Raw genomic sequence first — 19,157 nt, 5'->3', positions numbered from 1 at the left:
TCCTATAGTCCTAATGGTCTGTATCGCACACCTCGACAACTAATGATAGACTATTGTCATGTGCTGTTCTCTATGACTGCGTGTTTGTTAGTTATCCCATTTCTTAGTCTAGGTCAAGAGCAAATGGGTTCATATCACAGCAACGAGTAATTATTTTTATTGATGGGACATAACTCCATTTGTTCCTGACCTAGACTCGGGGGGAAAAAGTGAGCATATCTGTTTTAGGTTTTGGTTTAATTCAAGCTTGCTTAAGATTTGCAATGCAATGTGTAATTCTCATGAGATTTTTCATTTCTATAGAATATAAGTTCCTTGAGAACAGAGACTTTCATATTTGTCTATCTCCAGGATCTAACTATCTGGCACAGAGTTGGTGCTTAATAAATATTCATTGAACGGTTGATCAAATAAAGGAAAACAGCTATCTCCCTCTCCCTCCCCCTGCCCCCTGCTCTAGACAAGAAGGACGGTTAATCATTCCTAGAACATATCCTGCATTTTTCTACTTTCTTTCTCGCTGGTTCAGGCTCTCTATTACTGTTAGTAGGATATGTGCGCTCCCTCTTCATCTATTATGAACTACAAAAAAAAAAAGCACCACACTGTGACATAGTTAAAGTTTTATTTTTTACCTTGGCTGAGGTAAAATGGAAGTAAATAATATGGAGGCCCCAAACCAGCAAACTCTCCATCATGGTGATGGCTTTTATTCACTTTAGAGTGACTATAACTGGCCTTCCTATTTGAAGAGACATAACAGGTATTCCCCTTCTTTTCAAACAACTCTTGGCCCTAGGATTTATGGAGAACTAGGAAGAATTAAACTGCTTGAGGCTTGGTCACTAATACACACATGTCCTCCAGCACCACTATATGAGAAAAGACCAGAGCCAGTGAAATAGAGAGAGCCCTAGAAACGGCCTTTGATTGGACTATATAGCTTAGGCTGATGCATCCTACTTTAAAAAAAAAATCTCAAACTACTTGAATATTTTTCCAGGAATAACTTTTTTAAAATGAATTAGCCTAACACGTAAGTCAAAATTTATCGATTTATTTATTGATGTGACACAACTCCATTTGCTCCTGGTCTAGTCTTGGGCCAGGTTAGGGGTGTGGGGGATGGGAGGGGGAGCATATCTGTTTTAGGTTTTGAGTTAATACAAGCTTACTGAAGTTCTTGATTTCAGATTTGCAGCGCAATTGTGTAATTCTTATGAAAATTTTCATCATTGATCTCATAGATAAATGTTAATTGCTCTCTATTAGTATGTTTTGAATTGTGTAAATATTAAAAATATGACTGGAAAGTCTGTTAAACTAGCCACATTTTAATGATACTCATAACTTAGCATTGGGATAAGTATTTAATTTGTGAACTACTCTAGTAATTTCTCAGGCTTTGAAAGTGTTTATTATTTTATTTTCAGCTGAAATTATTCAATTCATTTCAAAGGACATTCAATGTCTATTATATGCAGGCATGATTCTAAATACTGAGGATATTAAAGACCAAAAAGAAAAAACCCCAAACAATCGTTTCTTCTCTCGATGAACTTACAAACTACGAGGAGAAAAACATCATGTCCACAGAGATGTACATACCAAATATATACACAGTACTTATCAAGTCATGTAGGGGGGAGAACTCGAGTAACTGATGAGATCAGGACAGGCTTGAACAGCCATAGTCCACTCTAGTCTTATGTGGGATGTGGTTATTGAAGTCTCTTGAAGGGAGTTAGGAATTCCAAGAGGTGGATGCAAAGAGAGAAAGCATTCCAGGTGGGGAATAACCCACGTTCCTATAACACTTTAAAAAAAAAACTTTCTGAAGCAGTAACAATAGTGATGTAAGACAGTTCCCAGAGATTGATGAATGATTAGCTCAGAGCCTTGATAGTCAAGGCAAGGCAGAGGTCCATTAACTTTAGATGGTCAATAATTTCCCTAGGTAATGTCCTCTTCTGAGATTTTTATTGCTAATATAACCCATGTTTTAATGTTGATAAAATTAAATATCTTAAGTTGTTCCTATTTTATAATATACCTGTCCTTGCTTTTTTACTATATCTTTTATTCCATGGCTATGTCGATATACTTTTCCTATACCCTTCTTGCAAACTTGGATTTTATTTGCTGTTGTAAAACCGACACAGCCTAGCTGGTGACATTTATTTTGAAGCCACGCACAATTCCTTTAACTGGAAGAATTAAATACAGTGCCATATATTGCAAAGAAAATCATCTCTAGGAACTTCAGTTCATACAGATGTATTTTTGGTGACACTTTAATGATGTATAGACACAATTCAAAACTTACCTTTTTAAAAGTGACCATTATATAAATGTTCTCTCTGCAGAATAGGCAAAAGCATTTCTTTGACTGATTTTTCTCACTAAATCAAATGATTTTTTTTGCACAGACTAAATATATTGGTTTCATATGGATATTGTCTTTTCTTTTGTCTTCTGCCAGGTAAAGGGCACTGAGACTATCCCTAGGCTTTTAGCTTAGACTCTATTGGTTATGGGTATCATGCTGTTTTCAATCCATCAGAAAATCATTGGCTAATAGGTGGCACAAAAGATGGAGCACCAGGTAGAGAGAGTTAAGAAGACCTAAGTTCAAATTCTGTCTCAGATACTTGTTAACTGTGTGACCCTAGACGAGTCATTTAACCCCCCGGGCCCTACTTTCTTTATTGATAAAATGAGAAGATTGAACATGGTATTAGGAGGGAGACAAGAATAATAATTTCTGTTTTAGGCATGTCAAGTTTGAGTTGTCTCGAGGATGTCCCTTTAAAAATATCTAATAATCAGTGGCGATGCAGGACTGACACGCAGATCAGGGCTTGGCACATAAATCTGTGAATCATCTATGTAGAGATGATTTGAACTCTAATTTTGTAATCTTATAAATTATTGCCTGATTTTTTATAGGTATTAACGTTAAGACATTTCAGACCACAAAAGTTGTTTAGACATCATATTTTTTCTCTTACATTTTAATAATTGATGCTGTTTTTCATTGGAGATCTTCAGCAGATCATAACCTCTCTGAACCTCAGTTTCTTCAACTATAAAATAGTGATAACATATGTACAGATGCAAATATATCCATACAAATGTATAGATAAAGCACTTTGTAACTATAAAGTATAATATGAATGTAGACTCTATCATAATCAAGTACAGTATCATAAACATAGAAAAATGAAAATCTAAAAGACCAAGATGCCTAGTATTTCATCAAGACAAATAAATAAAAATAAAATTTCCATATTTACAATTTCATAGATCTATGTTATCTCCCATAGATTGCATCATTTTCTGATGCATGTGGGTATTATCTGACTGCAAATTTTAAATTTCAATAGACATTTATTGAATGCTACAGAGCTATAGATAGCTATCTATATCTACGTATGTATGTATTTATACACACACACATATACATACAGCTATAACCTGATATAGTTGGTTACAGTGGGGAACTAAGGTAACGTTTGGATTAGTCAGTCAACAAATGTTCATCGTCTATTACGTGCCAAATGCAGTGCTAGGCACTTTGTATACATATACAAAGAATTACATAATCTCTAGTTTTAAGGAGTTTAGATTATAATGGAGAAGACAACAAGTACATATATATGTATATATTTATATGTATGGTAATATAAGTATATGCAAATAAATATAAAGAGAATTAATACAAAGTTATTAAATTCGAGGTAGTTTGGGAAGACATTAGCAGGTGGTGGGAGTGGGATTCAAGAAAGACTTTGGGTACAAAGTGGTGCTTGATCTGAATCCTGAAGGGAGATGGGGATTCTATGGAGGTTGGGGTGAGGAAAGAATGCATTTCAGGAACGAGAAGTAGCAAGAACAAAAGCACAGAGACAGAAAATAGAAGGTCCATATGAGGAACAGAGAGAAGGCCAGTTGTGTTGGATTGCAGAGTGTGAGAAATGGGTGCCAAATGATGCTACAAAGATTTGTGGGAGTTAGATTGGAAATGACTTTAAATGCTAAGTAGAGGATTTTGTCCTTAAAGGCATTAGAGAGCCATTGGACTTTATTAAGAAGGGGAGAAATATGGTCAGATCTGCTTCTCAGGATAATGACCTTGGCAATGTCATATATAGAATGGACTGGAGAAGGGAAGAGCTAAAACCAATTAAAACCCCTTTGGAAAATAATCTATGAAAAAAGAGATTAGGGACTGAGCTAGGGTGGTGGCTGTGTAAGTGACAGAAAGGACGAGATGCGGGAAATTTTATGGAAATAGAAACAGCAACATTTTACAGCTGATCGGTCATGTGCCATGAGGGAAAGTGAGGAAGACATCAAGGTGAATGCCGAGGTTATGAACCGAGAGCCTGGAAGAGGGGCGGTGACTTTGGCGGAAAGAGAGAAGTTTAGAACGTGGGTAGATTGGAAGAGAGGCGAGAATAATCATTTCTGTCTTAGACGAGTGAAGTTTGAGGCGTCTCAAGGACGTCCATTTAAAATGTCTAATAAGCAATCAGCGGTGCAGGACTGAAGCTCGGGTGAAAGATCAGGGCTTGACGCATAAATCTCTGAATCATCTATGCAGAGATGATAATTAAACCCACGGGAGCTGATAAGGTCATTTACTAAGAGAATGTAGAGAACAAAAAGGAAAGAGCCTAAGTAAAAGCCTTAGGGAATGCCCACAGTTAGGGGACATGATGCGGATGATAATCCAACAAAGGAGACTGAGAGAAAAGTTAAACAAGTAGAGAACCATGAGAAATGGATGCCGTGAAAACCGGAGAGGACGGAGTGTTTAGAAAGAGACCGTGGTCCGTTGTGTCGAATGCGGCAGAAAAGTCCAGAAGGATAAGCACCAAGGGAAAATATTGGATCTGTCAATTAAAAAATTGTCGGTAAAATTGTAAAGAGCAGTTTGAGTTCTATGATGAAGTCAGAAGTCAAAATACAAAACGCTGAGGAGTGAAAGATGAGGAAGACAATTCCATGAGAGTATTGTCTAGGATTTTTGGATGGCAAAGGGAAAAGATATATAGGATGCTTGAGAGGATATGATCTAGTTGAGGTTTTTAAAGGATATGGATTACTTGGACATGTTTTAAGGCAATAGGGAAGGAAGTAGTAGAAAGGGAGAGGTTAAATATGTGGGGGAGGGGTGGTGAGTGAGTCTGCAACCTGTTGGAGGTGATACTAGGTATGGCATTAAGCACACTTGAAGAAGTGTTTAACTTTGGCAAGAAGGACAACCTCGTTATTAGATACTAGTGGGAAAAGGAGAGAAAGAGAGGGAGGGTGATGTCAAGGGGTTTTGAGATAAAAATGCAAGGAGAAGAGTAAGCACATATTGTATAGTGTCATCTCTCTCTCTCTCTCTCTCTCTCTCTAAATTCTTTCTTAAAAATTATTGTCATTCTGAACTTAGCCTGTGCTAAATGTAGTGGCCATTTCTAAGTGTTTAGTAGAACTGGAAAAGACATGAAACTGCAGGTTTCCACTTTTTAAAAAAAATAAATAAGTAATGCCCTTGGGGGAGGGAGAGAAAGGGAGAAAGGGAGGGAGGGAAGGAGGGAGAGAGAGTAGAAAGATGTATGGGAGGCTTGGAAAAAGAAGATTTGGAATTTATTCTGTGGAGAGTCAAATAGGGAACCAATTAGGGAGGAGTAAAAGGACTACCTTGCTCCAGTGAAGACCTTCCCAGTTGGAAGGTCTTGAAATATGAATTTATAATGCCCCAGCCAGCACAGTCCATTCATACTGAAGAATGTTTACTAACCACCGAGAAGTATTTGAATAACTATTAATTTCTACCACAAGGAACTACCCAAGTGGAATTGGCCAGTGCCTCTCAATCCATTCTAATTATTAATCAGTCACACAACAAGCACAAGACCCTACACCAGGGTGGGGAACCGGTGGCCTTGAGGCCACATGTGGCCCCCTGGGTCCTCAAGTGTGGCCCTTTGACTGAATCCAAATTTCAAAAAACAAATCCCCTTAATAAAAGAATTTGTTCTGTAAAACTTGGATTCAGTCAAAAGGCCATACACAAGGACCTAAAAGGTCACATGTGGCCTCAAGGCCACAGATTCCCCATCCCTGCTCTAGACTTAAGAAAAACTAAGTCAACATGCTGAATCCTTTATTTCTATTGAAAAACTACTGAGAATATTAATGGTCATGTGATGAAATCATATCCTTGACACTTATCCTCATAACTGTTTAAATTTAGAGTGAGAAAATCTTCTGAAGAAACCAATCAGCAAATAGCCATTAAGAGTCCACTATGTGCCAGGCACTGTGCTGGACACTAGAAATATAAAGGCAAAAATGCAACGAGGAGCCTACATTCTAACAAGGGAAACAACATGTCTATGTACAAATAAATACAAAATATCTATGAAGTAATATTGAGGGAGCAACTTACATATGGATGGAGTGGGAAAGGTCTCTTCTAAGAGGAAGCAGTCCCAGGGTTTTGGAGGAAATTAAAGTTTCTAAGGGAGAAGATTAGACAGAGTACACTTCATCAGCATGGAGGATTGGGTGGGGAGAGACAATAGCCCTGCAAGGGCAGAGAGGGAGAAGAAGTGTCATGTTCATTTAACATCAAACAGCCAATTTGACTGGAATGAAAAATGTACAAAGGAGGAAAATACATAATATACCTGGAAATGCAGGCAGGCACCAGATTATGAAAGGCTTTAAATGCTAAACAGAGGTGTTTGATTTTTTTTTCCTAGAGGCAATAGAGAGCCACTAGAACTGTGTGAGGAAGAGAATGATATGGTCAGGACTGTACTTTGAAATAAATGAAAAAATCCCTAGACAGAATTTCTGAGTTAATTAATAATCTACTTATTAATTAGGCTAGCCAACAATCAATACATTGATAGTCAGTTAAAGATGCCCCATAGAGAGCCTGAAAGTTTTAAATAATCCTTAAAAGGCAATTTCCTTGACAACTGAAAATCAACCCTGATTGGTGGACGTTTAATGAAGAGGTGGACTAAAAGTCTTCAGCAACTCCTGCTGATAATGTGGCTTGATCTTGAGACCCAGCCACCTAACAGCAATCTGGACAGGGGAATCTATCTTCATCCAGACTACTCTGCTTAGTTTTCTCCTTCATGAGCTGGTGTTTCCACAATCAGGCTAGCAGCTTCTGTGGGGGTATAAGATCCACCCACAGCCAGCACCCAGAAAGCTGTTGGCATGCTGGGAGAGCACAGGTTCTTTTGATCTGCTTAACCAAGGAAAGCAAGGTAAAGGGGTTGACAAGTTTACTTTAATCCATCATACAGACAGCATTCAGTTAGTTCAAGGGAAAAAGCCAGCACCCTGAACTTCAGAACAAATACAAACAAATTACAAGCATCAACAGACAGATCAAATACAGATTCATTCACTTACTTCAGGGGAACAGACCAGCACCCTGAACTTCAGAACATTCATTTAGTTCAGGGGAAAAATCCAGCATCCTGAACTTCAGAACAAAATACAAACAAATTACAAGCATCAACAGACAGACCCAATACAGTTCATAGATACCAACATCTAGGTTCAGCCCAGGAGCTCAGAACAAGGGCTGGCCCAGAGTCACCTGCCACCACTGCTGCCGCAAAGAGCTCCAACAGAAAAGGGATCTTCAAGCTGTCTTCTCTCCTCTTATAGAGTTTTTTACATCATCAAGCGTCATCTGAATGACCAGAGCCCAGGCTTTGGTGATTGGTTCTTGAGTTGGCCTCTCCCCTTAGGACCCTGGGAGGTTCACATCCACATAGATTAGGTTAACATGCAATAGGGCATGGCTCTGGAGTTAACACCTCCCCTTAGCCAGCCCAATCTTGGGCCCCACCCCAGTCACCAATCCGCACCCACATAGGTTCCACACCTAATAAGGCTCTGGGCCTGGGGCCCAGCACCTAGCAAGGCTCAATGAAATACACTGAGTTACTCAAAGAACACAAAGGCCATTTTGCTTACCAACACAGCTGGGTCATCCTAAACTCTAATGGAAGGGTACAAGGATGGGGTTCTTTTCCCCAGAGTAAGAACTCACCCAGACTGGATTCTGTTTATACTCCAAAGAGAAGCTAGATCTCCTAGTTGGGTGGGGTCCCAGCCAGTGTGGTCCTGCCCAAGACTGAAGAGCCTGCTCCTGGAGAGCTCGGTGTAATCTTCTCAATCAGTCATGTCCTTCAGAGACAGACTTTAACAAGAGCTTGAACTTAATGAAAAAAATTGAGGAGAAAAGCCTGGATATCAATTTAATAATTGGTCATTAATATAATAGTAAAATAATTTCGGTTTTAAGAAGCTGTAAAAAAAAGATAAATTAGAAAGGTAAAAGACTTGAAGTCATTAAAAAATCACTAAAAAGAAGCATGTGAAGAAAATGGAAGAAATTATTAGTCAAGTAACACATAGACCAGAGGCTGATTAATACCATAAGAGGAAATAGCTAACTTAATTAAGATTAAGAGTCTCTCATTACTTTAAAGGAAAGTCTGTGCTATAGATCAGAAAACATATAGGTAACTTTCTTTCAGAGTCCTGTCAGTGAAAGAGGAGGAGAGAATATATACAATTCTGTGACATTATTCATTTAAAGCATAATTTTGAAGGAAACTTACTCTTATTATCTTTTCATTCATTATCTGAGGAAAGTATGCCTCTTCTCCTCATGAAGGTCAACTCCTCTACAGGCACCCTCTCCTCTCCCATCTTATCCAGTAAATTGTCCCCATACTCTCTCTCTCTCTCTCTCTCTCTCTCTCTCTCTCTCTCCCTCTCTCTCTCTCTCTCTCTCTCTCTCTCTCTCTCCTCTCTCTCTCTCTCTCTCTCCTCTCTCTCTCTCTCTCTCTCCCTCTCTCTCTCCCTCTCTCCCTCTCTCTCTCTCTCTCTCTCTCTCTCTCTCTCTCTCTCTCTCTCTCACTCTCTCTCACTCTCTCACTCTCTCTCTCTCTCTCTCTCTCTCTCTCTCACTCTCTCTCTCTCTCTCTCTCTCTCTCTCATCTTTAATCTTCTGTCCATATACTGGTTTGTTTCTTGCTGCCTACAAACATTGCCCAAGTGTCTACACCATCCATCAAAAAAAACCAACTAGATAAATGCTCCTATCCTCTCAAGGTATTGTCCCATGTCTCTGCTCTCTTTCTCAGGCACACTCTTTGACACAGCTATGTATACCCATTTCCTCCCCTTTTGCTCTCCTCCAAACCCCTTTGCAGTCTCTTTTAAATGCTCCATTTTCATTCCTCTTGACTTCTTGAACTCTTGACAAGCTGTTTTGGACATGTTGGGAATAGTATAGAGGGAGAAGAAAAGAGGACCCAAAACAGAGCCCTGTGGGATCCCTATAGTTAGAAGGCATAGTCTAGATGAAAATCCAGGAAAGGAAACTGAGAAGGAGCAGGTTGATGTGTGGAAGAACCAGGGGAGAGTGGTATCCCAAAAACCTAGAGAGAAGACAATATCAAGGAGAAGAGGATGATCAAGTGTCAAAGCCTGAAGAGAGACTGAGAAGAATAAGGATATTGAGAAAAATGAATACCTCTGCTCAGATCCTGATGGAGATAGCCCAGGACTGAAGCCAAAAGTCCTGAGAACAGCAGCACACAAACATACACTCCAATCCCAGACCAATGTATGACAATTTTAAAATCATTTAATCCTTTGAGCTTAAATTTCTTCATCTGTAAAATGGTGATAATGATAGCTGTGGTATCAATCTGAAAGGCTTGTCATGAGGCTCTAAGGTAATATGCATAAAGCAAACTGTAAAGCACCTTAAATGTCAGTTATTATGTGTTGGAATTCAGGACACGTGTAAGGGAGTAGTGAGAAATAAGATTTGATAGGCATAGTGGCCCTGGGTTATGAAGTCTTTTTTTAATGAGGAATAGCTTTGTTTCCTTCTCATTTTTGTCTTTATTTCTTTATTTAATAATTTTTAGTTTTCAACATGGATTTCCACAAGATTTTGAGTTGCAAATTTTCTCCCCATTTCTACCCTCCCACCACCCCAAGATGGCTATATTCTGATTTCCCCTTTCCCCAGTCTGCTCTCCCTTCTGTCACCCCTCTCCCCCCTCCCCTTATTCCCTTTCCCCTTACTTTCTTGTAGGGCAAGATAGATTTCTATACCCCATTGCTTGTGTATCTTATTTCCTAGTCGCATGTAAAAAACAACTTTTTTTGAGCATTTGTTTTTGGAACTTTGAATTCCAAATTCTCTCCCTTCTTCCCTCCCCACCCACCCTCCTTGAGAAGGCAAGCAATTCAACATAGGCCACACATGTATCATTATTCAAAACACTTCCACAACAGTCATGTTGTGAAAGATCAATTATATTTCCCTACATCCTATCCTGTCCCTTTTTATTCAGTTTTTCCCCTTGACGCTATCCCTTTTCAAAAGTGTTTGCTTTTGATTACCTCCTCCCCCATCTGCCCTCCCTTATATCATCCCCCCTTTTTTATCCCCTTCTCCCTACTTTCCTATGGGGTAAGATACCCAATTGAATGTGTATGTTATTCCCTCCTTAAGTCATGTCTGATGAGAGCAAGATTCACTCATTCCCTTTCACCTGACCTCTCTTGCTTTCCAATAGAACTGCTTTTTCTTGCCACTTTCATGTGGGATAATTTACCACACTATTTCTCCCTTTCTCCTTCTCCCAATGTATTTCTTTTTATTTTTTTTAGATATCATCCCTTCATATTCAACTCCTCCTGTGCCCTTTGTGTATGTATGTATGTATATGTATGTATGTATGTATGTATATTCCTTTCAACTACCGTAATACTTAGAAACGTTTCATGAGTTACAAATATCATCTTTCCATGCAGGAATTTAAACGAAACAGTTCAACTTTAGAAAGTCCCTTAAGATTTCTCTTCCCTGCTTACCTTTTCATGCTTTTCTTGATTCTTGTGTTTGAAAGTCAAATTTTCTATTCAGCTCTGGTCTTTTCATTGACAATGCTTGAAAGTCCTCTATTTTATTGAAAATCCATATTTTGTCCTGGAGTTCAGTTTTGCTGGGTAGGTGATTCTTGACTTTTATCCTAGCTCCTTTGACCTCTGGAATATCATATTCCAAGCCCTTCAATCCCTTAATGTAGAAGTTGCTAGACCTTGTGTTATCCTGATTGTGTTTCCACAATACTCAAATTATTTCTTTCTGGCTGCTTGCAATATTTTCTCCTTGACCTGGGAACTCTAGATTTTGGCTATCATATTCCTAGGAGTTTTATTTTTGGAATGTTTTGTCAAGAAGTGATTGGTGGATTCTTTCAATTTCTATTTTACCTTCTGGTTCTAGAATATCAGAGCAGTTTTCCTTGATAATTTCTTGAAAGATGATGTCTAAGCTCTTTTTTCGATCATGGCTTTCAGGTAGTCAAATAATTTTTAAATTGTCTCTCCTGGATCTATTTTGCAGGTCAGTGGTTTTTCCAATGAGATATTTCACATTGTCTTCTATTTTTTCATTCTTTTGGTTCTGTTTTATAATTTCTTGATTTCTCATAAAGTCACTAGCTTCCATTTGTTCCATTCTAATTTTTAAGGTGGTATTTTCTTCAATGGTCTTTTGGACCTCCTTTTCCATTTGGCTAATTCTGCCTTTTAAGGCATTCTTCTCCTCATTGGCTTTTTGGAGCTCTTTTGCCATTTGGGTTAGTCTATTTTTAAGGTGTAATTTTCTTCAGTAATTTTTGGGTCTCCTTTAGCAAGTCATTGACTTGTTTTTCATGATTTTCTTGCATCACTCTCATTTCTCTTCCCAATTTTTCCTTTACTTCTACTTGCTTGCCTTTCCAAATCCTTTTTGAACTTTTCCATGGTCTGAGATTAATTCATATTTTTCTTGGAGGCTTTTGATGTGTGCTCTGTCACTTTATTGAATTCTTCTGGCTGTATGTTTTGATCTTTTTTGTCACCAAAAAAAGATTAAATAGTCTGAGTCTTTTACTGCTTTTTCATGTTCCCAGTCAACTACTTGACCCTTGAGGTTTTTGTCAGTGTACAACTGCCTTCAGAATGATGAGTGCTTTGTCCCAAGCTTCAGTGATGTTGCGTTGCTATTTTCAGAGTTACTTCAACACAGCAAGCTCTGCCACATCAGCCCTCCTCTTCCCCCAGGAACCGCCAACCAGGACCGTGACCCAGATCCAAGCAGGTCAAAACAAGAGAACCCTGCCTCTGAGCCAGCAAAATTCTCCCTGCACTCCTGCCCTGATCCAGCACTTAATTCCTCCCACTGATGGGCCTGGGACCAGAAGCAACCGCAGCTGGAGCTCTGGAAGCAGCCGCAGGGGCTTCGTGCTGCTACCACTCCCACACTGCACCACCTCCATGCCCCTGGGGCTGGGGCTGACCATGCACTCCTTTCACCCCAATCCAGCAGTTTTCCCACTGACCTGCTAAGTGGTCTTTGGCATTTGTGAGTTGAGAAGTCTGGTAGCTGCCACTGCTCAGCAATCCATGGCCCTAAAACCTGCTCTACCTGATCTCCTCAGAGCCTGTTCTGTCCTCTGCAGCCCACTCTGGGCTGCGCTCCACTCCCAGTAAGGTGCAATAGACCCTTCCCAGTGACCTTCCAGGCTGTCTTGGGCTGGAGACCTGCTTTCCTCTGTTATTTTGTGGGTTCTTAGCTCTAGAATTTGTTCAGAGCCATTTTTACAGGTGTTTGGAGGGATTTGGGGGAGACCTTAAGCAAGTCCCTGTTTTCTAGCTGCCGTCTTGGCTCCACCCATGGAGAGTATTAAATGGAAATATTTTTACTTGGCAACATTTTGTCAAATGGTCTGGCCAACCCAGTAAGGCAAATCATAAAATGCACCTCCATGAAATAATGAAGACAGAAATGAGCAGAACCAAGAGAATATTGTATACAGTAACACCAATATTGTTTTAAGAATGATTTTGAGGGAGTAAGTAATTTTGAATATTATAAATGTCCAAATTAACTACAAAGGACATACGAAGTAAGATGCTATCTGCATACAGAGAAAGAGCTAATAAACAGACATTGGTGTAGAATAATTTTACATATATACGTATATGTGTGTGTGTGTGTGTGTGTGTGTGTGTGTATACCTATACCTATTTATGTCTAATGATAGCCATTTCTGGGGCCAGGGAAGAGAAAGGGAGGGAAGGAGGGGGGGAAGAAGTTTACATGATAACTTTATTATATATTTAAAGGGAATAGCAAGTTGAATATAATAGGCTTTCAGTTTCATGTGCAATCATATTTTTTATTATATTATGTTCTGGAAATTCTTGTTTTATTCCATAAATTGAAATAAAATAAATAAATGTGAAAATACATAAAGAAAAGAAAAATGAAGACATCAATTGCCTTGTGAAAAAAGAAATACACCTCCAATGAGTTATGCTAGCACTGATCTCCCTTTGTTCTGTAGTCTTACGGCATTTGTTTTCTACCACACATAAACAATTAATTACACACTGTCTTTTTTGACTGTCCCATTACATTATTCTGACGTTTCAAATACATCATAACCTCTAAAAAAATCTCTAAGAGATTCCTCTGTTTAGTACTTAAATCCTTTCATAATCTGTATCCATCCTACATTTCCAAGCATAATGCATGTGTATCCCCTGCATCCATTTTATATTCCAACCAAACTGGAATACTGTACCTCAGTGATAAATGTTTGGCTGGTGGGTTCACTACTAGAGTAGCTGTAACATGATGACTGCCAACATCACAACAACCATTCATTGCTATGTTTGCATGTGATGGTGGGCATTCCACACTCCAACTCCAATTAACACAATTACAAAAAGCTTAGATATCTTTTTAGCAGAATCAGTCAACAGTGTAACTGAGGCGCCATTGAATTAATCAGTAAAAAGTGTAAATCGAGTGGTAAAAATACATTAATCGATTTGGGTTATTGGTTAGATGAAATCCATGAGCCACGTCTCTGGGTTTATGTATATGATAGCAAGCCAGTTCTGAATTGAATATTCCGCAGGAATATTCTAGCAAGAGGCCTTTCAAGTGGCAGTAAAGAGAATTTAGTTCTCTCTCCTCCTTCCTTCCCCTCACTGGCCAAAGGAAAACCTTTTGAAATTTAAAAGGTCAAAAGATTTGGATTTCCCATCAGGCTTGGTGGCAGTGTCCTCAGAGCAACAAAGTGGCTAATGAGAGGGAATGAAGGAGGCAACAAGCATGTATTAAGCACTAGGTTCCAGATACCATACCTAGCACTTTACAAATATTATCTCATTTGCCAGCACTGAGACCTGAGAAACACACCAAGATATACTGAGGAAAGGTAGCTTCAGGATCTGTCACCCCTCAGAGCCCAGCTGAGAGTTACAATGAAGGGTGACTTCATGAGAATATCATAGAGAGAAAAGGGGACTTTCCAAAACCAAGAGCTGGGTACCCCTTTGCCACATCTGCTTGGGTCCACTTTCCCTTGCACTCAGTATGTACTTCTGGGAGAGTATGTCCCCCACTGCATCAACTGCTCTAATTGAGGTTCTATCAATTCTTCCCACTGTACCATGCTAGTAAATACATATTTCTAAAAACTAAGCCTAGCTGGCTAATCATCCATTGAGAGCACTGTAAGGGGGACCTCATGATCTGTACAAAGTCTAGAACTCAGAGAAAACAAAGTAGTCAAACCTGCTTCTGTTAGTGAATGGGAAATGGGTAAGAAACCCAACGGTAAATGATACAGATTGAAGTATGGAAGTAGCTGGATCTCTCAGAGATAAAATGTTTTGAAACAAATTGTTTTTATGAAAGCAACTTTATGTGTGTATGTAAGAATATATATATATATACACACACATATATGTGTGTATGCATATGTACATATGTATATATGTGTATATATGTATACACACATATGTACATATATAGTTTTATGTGTGTCTATATGTATGTGTGTAGATAGACAGACAGACAGATAGATAGATAGATAGATAGATAGATAGATAGATAGATAGATATAGATATAGATATAGATATAGATATAGATATAGATATAGATATCTTTCTCACTGTAGGCACAGCTTGGCTTTGGAAAGAGTTCCTGGAAATGGATTGTGCTCATGATGAATGTCTATCACTGGGATTCAATTCTTTTGTGTATCTTAGACCCCTTTGGCAACCTGAAGTTTATGAACGTCTCATATTCATGTTTTTAATGCATAAAATAAAATGCGAAAGATTACAAAGTTAATTAATTATATTGAAATGCAGTTATAAGAAAAAGCTTCTTAAGCCCATGAACCTCAGGTTAAGAACCCCTGCTCTAATGTGCCGTGGCAAGTGCTAATTCTAGTCCTGAGAGAATATTCCTACTTGGAACAAGTGTTGTCTACCGCTCATTACCTGCTCCCGGGGTGCAGATTCAGGGTGAAGAGAACTACAACCAAGAGTAACCTACCCAGCAAAACTGAGTATAATTCTTCAGGGCGGAAATATGGATATATAACAAAATAGAGGACTTTCAAGCATTGCTGATAAAAAAAAAAACAAAGACCAGAACTGAATAGAAAATTTGACATATAAATACAGGACTCAAAAGAAGCATTGAAGAGGAAATATGACTGAGAAACAAGGGACTAAAAAGGTTACATTCTTATATGGAGAGGCAATACATGGAATCCCTCAGAATTTTGTTGTCACCAGAGGTCTTAGAGAGAGTCTCATTAGACAGAGACCCTAGGAGTGATTTTGTTATGTTTGGATTATCTCGAAAGAAGAATGTAAGAACGGGTGGGAGGAGTGCATTAGGAGAAGGGTGAAGGGAGAAGAAGAATATTCACAATTACCTCACTTAGATGGAGTGTGCAAGGAAGAGTTTATATGCTGGAGGGGCAAGTGGGGGGAGTGGGCAGTACTTGAACCTCACTGTCATCTTCACTGTTTCACTTATACACTCACATGTACGTATATGTATATATGTGTATACATGCATGTATGTATATACATACATATATATTGTGTGTATATATGTATGTAGGCATATACACACACACAAACACACACACATACACACACACACACACACACATAAAGTTAGGTACAGAAATTTATCTTACCCAATAGGGAAATAGAGGGTAAAGAGGATTAAAAAAGGGATAGAAGGGAGAGAATAAGAGGGAGTGTTGATTAAGCAAAGCAGTGATTGAAGCAAAACAGACTCTTAAAGAGGGGACAGAGTAACAAAAAGGATAAATAGAATGGAACAGGTTAGAGGTGTGAAATACAGTTACCAATCAAAACTGAATATGAATAGGATGAACTAACACAAAATGGGCATTAGCAAATATCTTCTTTTATTATCAATATATACTTATATGTAACTGAGTAGAACATATAAATCCCCATTAAAAATGGGGTAACTGCTTCTCTTCATCTGGTTTTGAATCACGGAATGTCTCAAGGTCTCTCTGAAGAATTTTGGAATCAATTATGAGACATGGGACACACTGGCACAGGACCACTCAGTATGGTATGCCCACATCAGAGAAGGTGCTGTGCTCTATGAGCAAAGTAGAATTGCAGTAGCTCAAAAGAAATGTGAGATGTGCAAATTTAGATACATTTCCACTCCAAATGTCCATATAGCCTGTTTGTGCCTGACCCGTGGTAGAGCCTTCCAAGCTCATATTGGTCTGATCGGCCACAGTGGACACACTGTACCTTGATCTCAACATAGTGATGTTATCTTGATCCTTCAGCAACCATCCCAATCTCCAAAGAATAAATAATGCAGGTAACCAAAAAAAGACACTGAAGAGATTTATGATGTCTGTATGTACACTGTAGCATATTTCTAAAAACTGATATAAGCGATATGGTGTAGGACACATCACCAGAAAAAGAAGGTGGGATAGTCATGGAGAGATTGAAGGATACCAGCTGGACAATCCAAGTGTTATTTTAAAAGACCTAATTGAATAATGCCTTCAGAATCATGGCTAGATCTTTGGAGCATTGACTATAACAGACCTCTATCAGCAAGGTGATATCTCTGCTTTTTAGTATGCTGTCCAGATTAGCCATAGCTTTCATTCCTTCCAGATGTCTTTTAACTTAATGGCTGCAGTCACCATCTGCAGTAATCTTTGAGCCCAAGAATCTGACACTGCTTTCATTTCTTCTCCCTCTATTTGCCAGGAAGTGATAAAACCAGTTGCCAAGATCTTAGTTTGTTCACTTTTTTATATTAAGCTCCAAGCTTCGAGCCCTTTACTCTCCCCTTTAACCCTCATCAAGAGGTTTCTTCATTTCTCTTCCCTTTCTGCCATCAGAGTAGTATCATCCGTATATCTGAGACTATTGCTACGTCTCCCAGTAACCTTAGTTACAGCTTTTGATTCGTCCAGTCTGGCATTTCATACGATGTAATCTGCATATAAGTTAAATAAATAAGGTGACAATGTATAGACTTGTCCTTTCCAGCCATGTCTTCCTTCTAACATATTCATTTTCTGATCTTAAACTAATCAATTGTTCCATGTTTGGTTCTAACTGCTGCTTCTTGGCCCATATACCGATTCCTCAGGAGACAAGTAAGATGATCTGGTCCTCCCATCTCTTTAAGGACTTGTCACATATTGTTGTGATCCACACAATCGAAGGCTTTAGTGTAGTCAATGAAGCAGAAATAGATGCTTCTGTGTTTGTTTATTTGTTTGTTTTTTCCTGGAACTCCCTTGCTTTCTCAATAAATAAGTGAATGTTATCAATTTGGTCTCTAGTTCCTCTGTCATTGTCTATCTCATGTTCAGTCATTTCAGTCATGTCTGACTCTTAGTGACCCCCTTTGGGGTTTTCTTGGCTATTTCCTTTTTCAGCTCATTTTACAGATGAGGAAGCTAAGGCAAACAGAGTTAAGTGACTTACCCAGGGTGACATAACTAATAAGTGGCTAAGGACAGATTTGGACTCAGGTCCTCCTGACTCCAGGTCCAGCACTCCATCCATTGTGCCACCTAGCTGCCCACAATTATATATTAAGCTGATCTTAAATCAGATTGTATATCAAAATCCAATGCCTTAATTTTGTCTATGCTAGGATATCGGTCCTCAGGACTATTATAAATTAATCATGACCCAGGCTCCAAAATCCCACCCCCACACACAGCCTAACATTCCCATGGCCTGTGCCCACTCCACCCCCCGCCAAGATTACCTTGTGGATGTGGTAAGCACTTAGTTTCTGCAGTTGGGGCAGTGAACAGTGAGTAAAAGTCACCCACCTTCTGCAATTGTTATGGAATAGAGTAATTTGCACAAGATAAGCAGGTATGAATAAATAAGCTTTCATCTGAATTTGCAGATCTTATTACATTCTCTTCCCCAAAAATCTTTCCCCAAAAACCTCTCCCTCTTCCATATTTTCTTATTTCTGTTAAGGACACCACCATCTTTCCACTAACTCGGTTTTGCAGCCTTACTACTGTCCTCAGGTGCTGACTCTTCCTCATACCACATATCAAATCAGTTGCCCAATCTTGTCTTGTATATAACCACAATATCTCTTATACCTGTCCTTCTCTTTCTCTCTCCTTGAATAGCTACCATCCTAGCTCAAGACCTAATAACCTCTTGCCTCAACTATTCCAATAGCCTCCTAATTGCTCTCTGCCTCAAGCCTTTCCCCACTCTAATCTATCCTCCATATAACTGCCAAAGTGGTTTTGCTAAAAGGCAGGTCTGACCTTATCACCCCCCTACTCAAAAAACTCCAGTGGCTCCCAGCTGACTCTAGGAACAAAAGTTATTTCACCTTAATCTCATCCTTTTAAATTTTTTATTTGTGTTTTACAATATATTTAATTGTTAGTAAATGCATGCACATATTTTATAAACAAATATTAACATATTAGAAGTGGATATTTCAAAACAATTTTAATTATAAGGGAATGTAGTTAAAAAACATTTGGAGACCACTGTCCCAGGCATATGTCTTGACTTAGATGATCTGCGTTGGTGGAGGGAGTTCTCATATCAGGAATTCTCTCTCTACGACGACACCTCTGGTCTATAACCGAAGTGGATGATGATGATGATTATGATGAGGAGGAGGACAAAGAAGATAACGAGGACCACGACAATGATGGTG

This window comes from Trichosurus vulpecula, chromosome 2, assembly GCF_011100635.1.
Source record: "Trichosurus vulpecula isolate mTriVul1 chromosome 2, mTriVul1.pri, whole genome shotgun sequence".
Lineage (NCBI taxonomy): Eukaryota > Metazoa > Chordata > Mammalia > Diprotodontia > Phalangeridae > Trichosurus > Trichosurus vulpecula.
Note: the sequence above shows the minus strand (reverse complement) of the source record.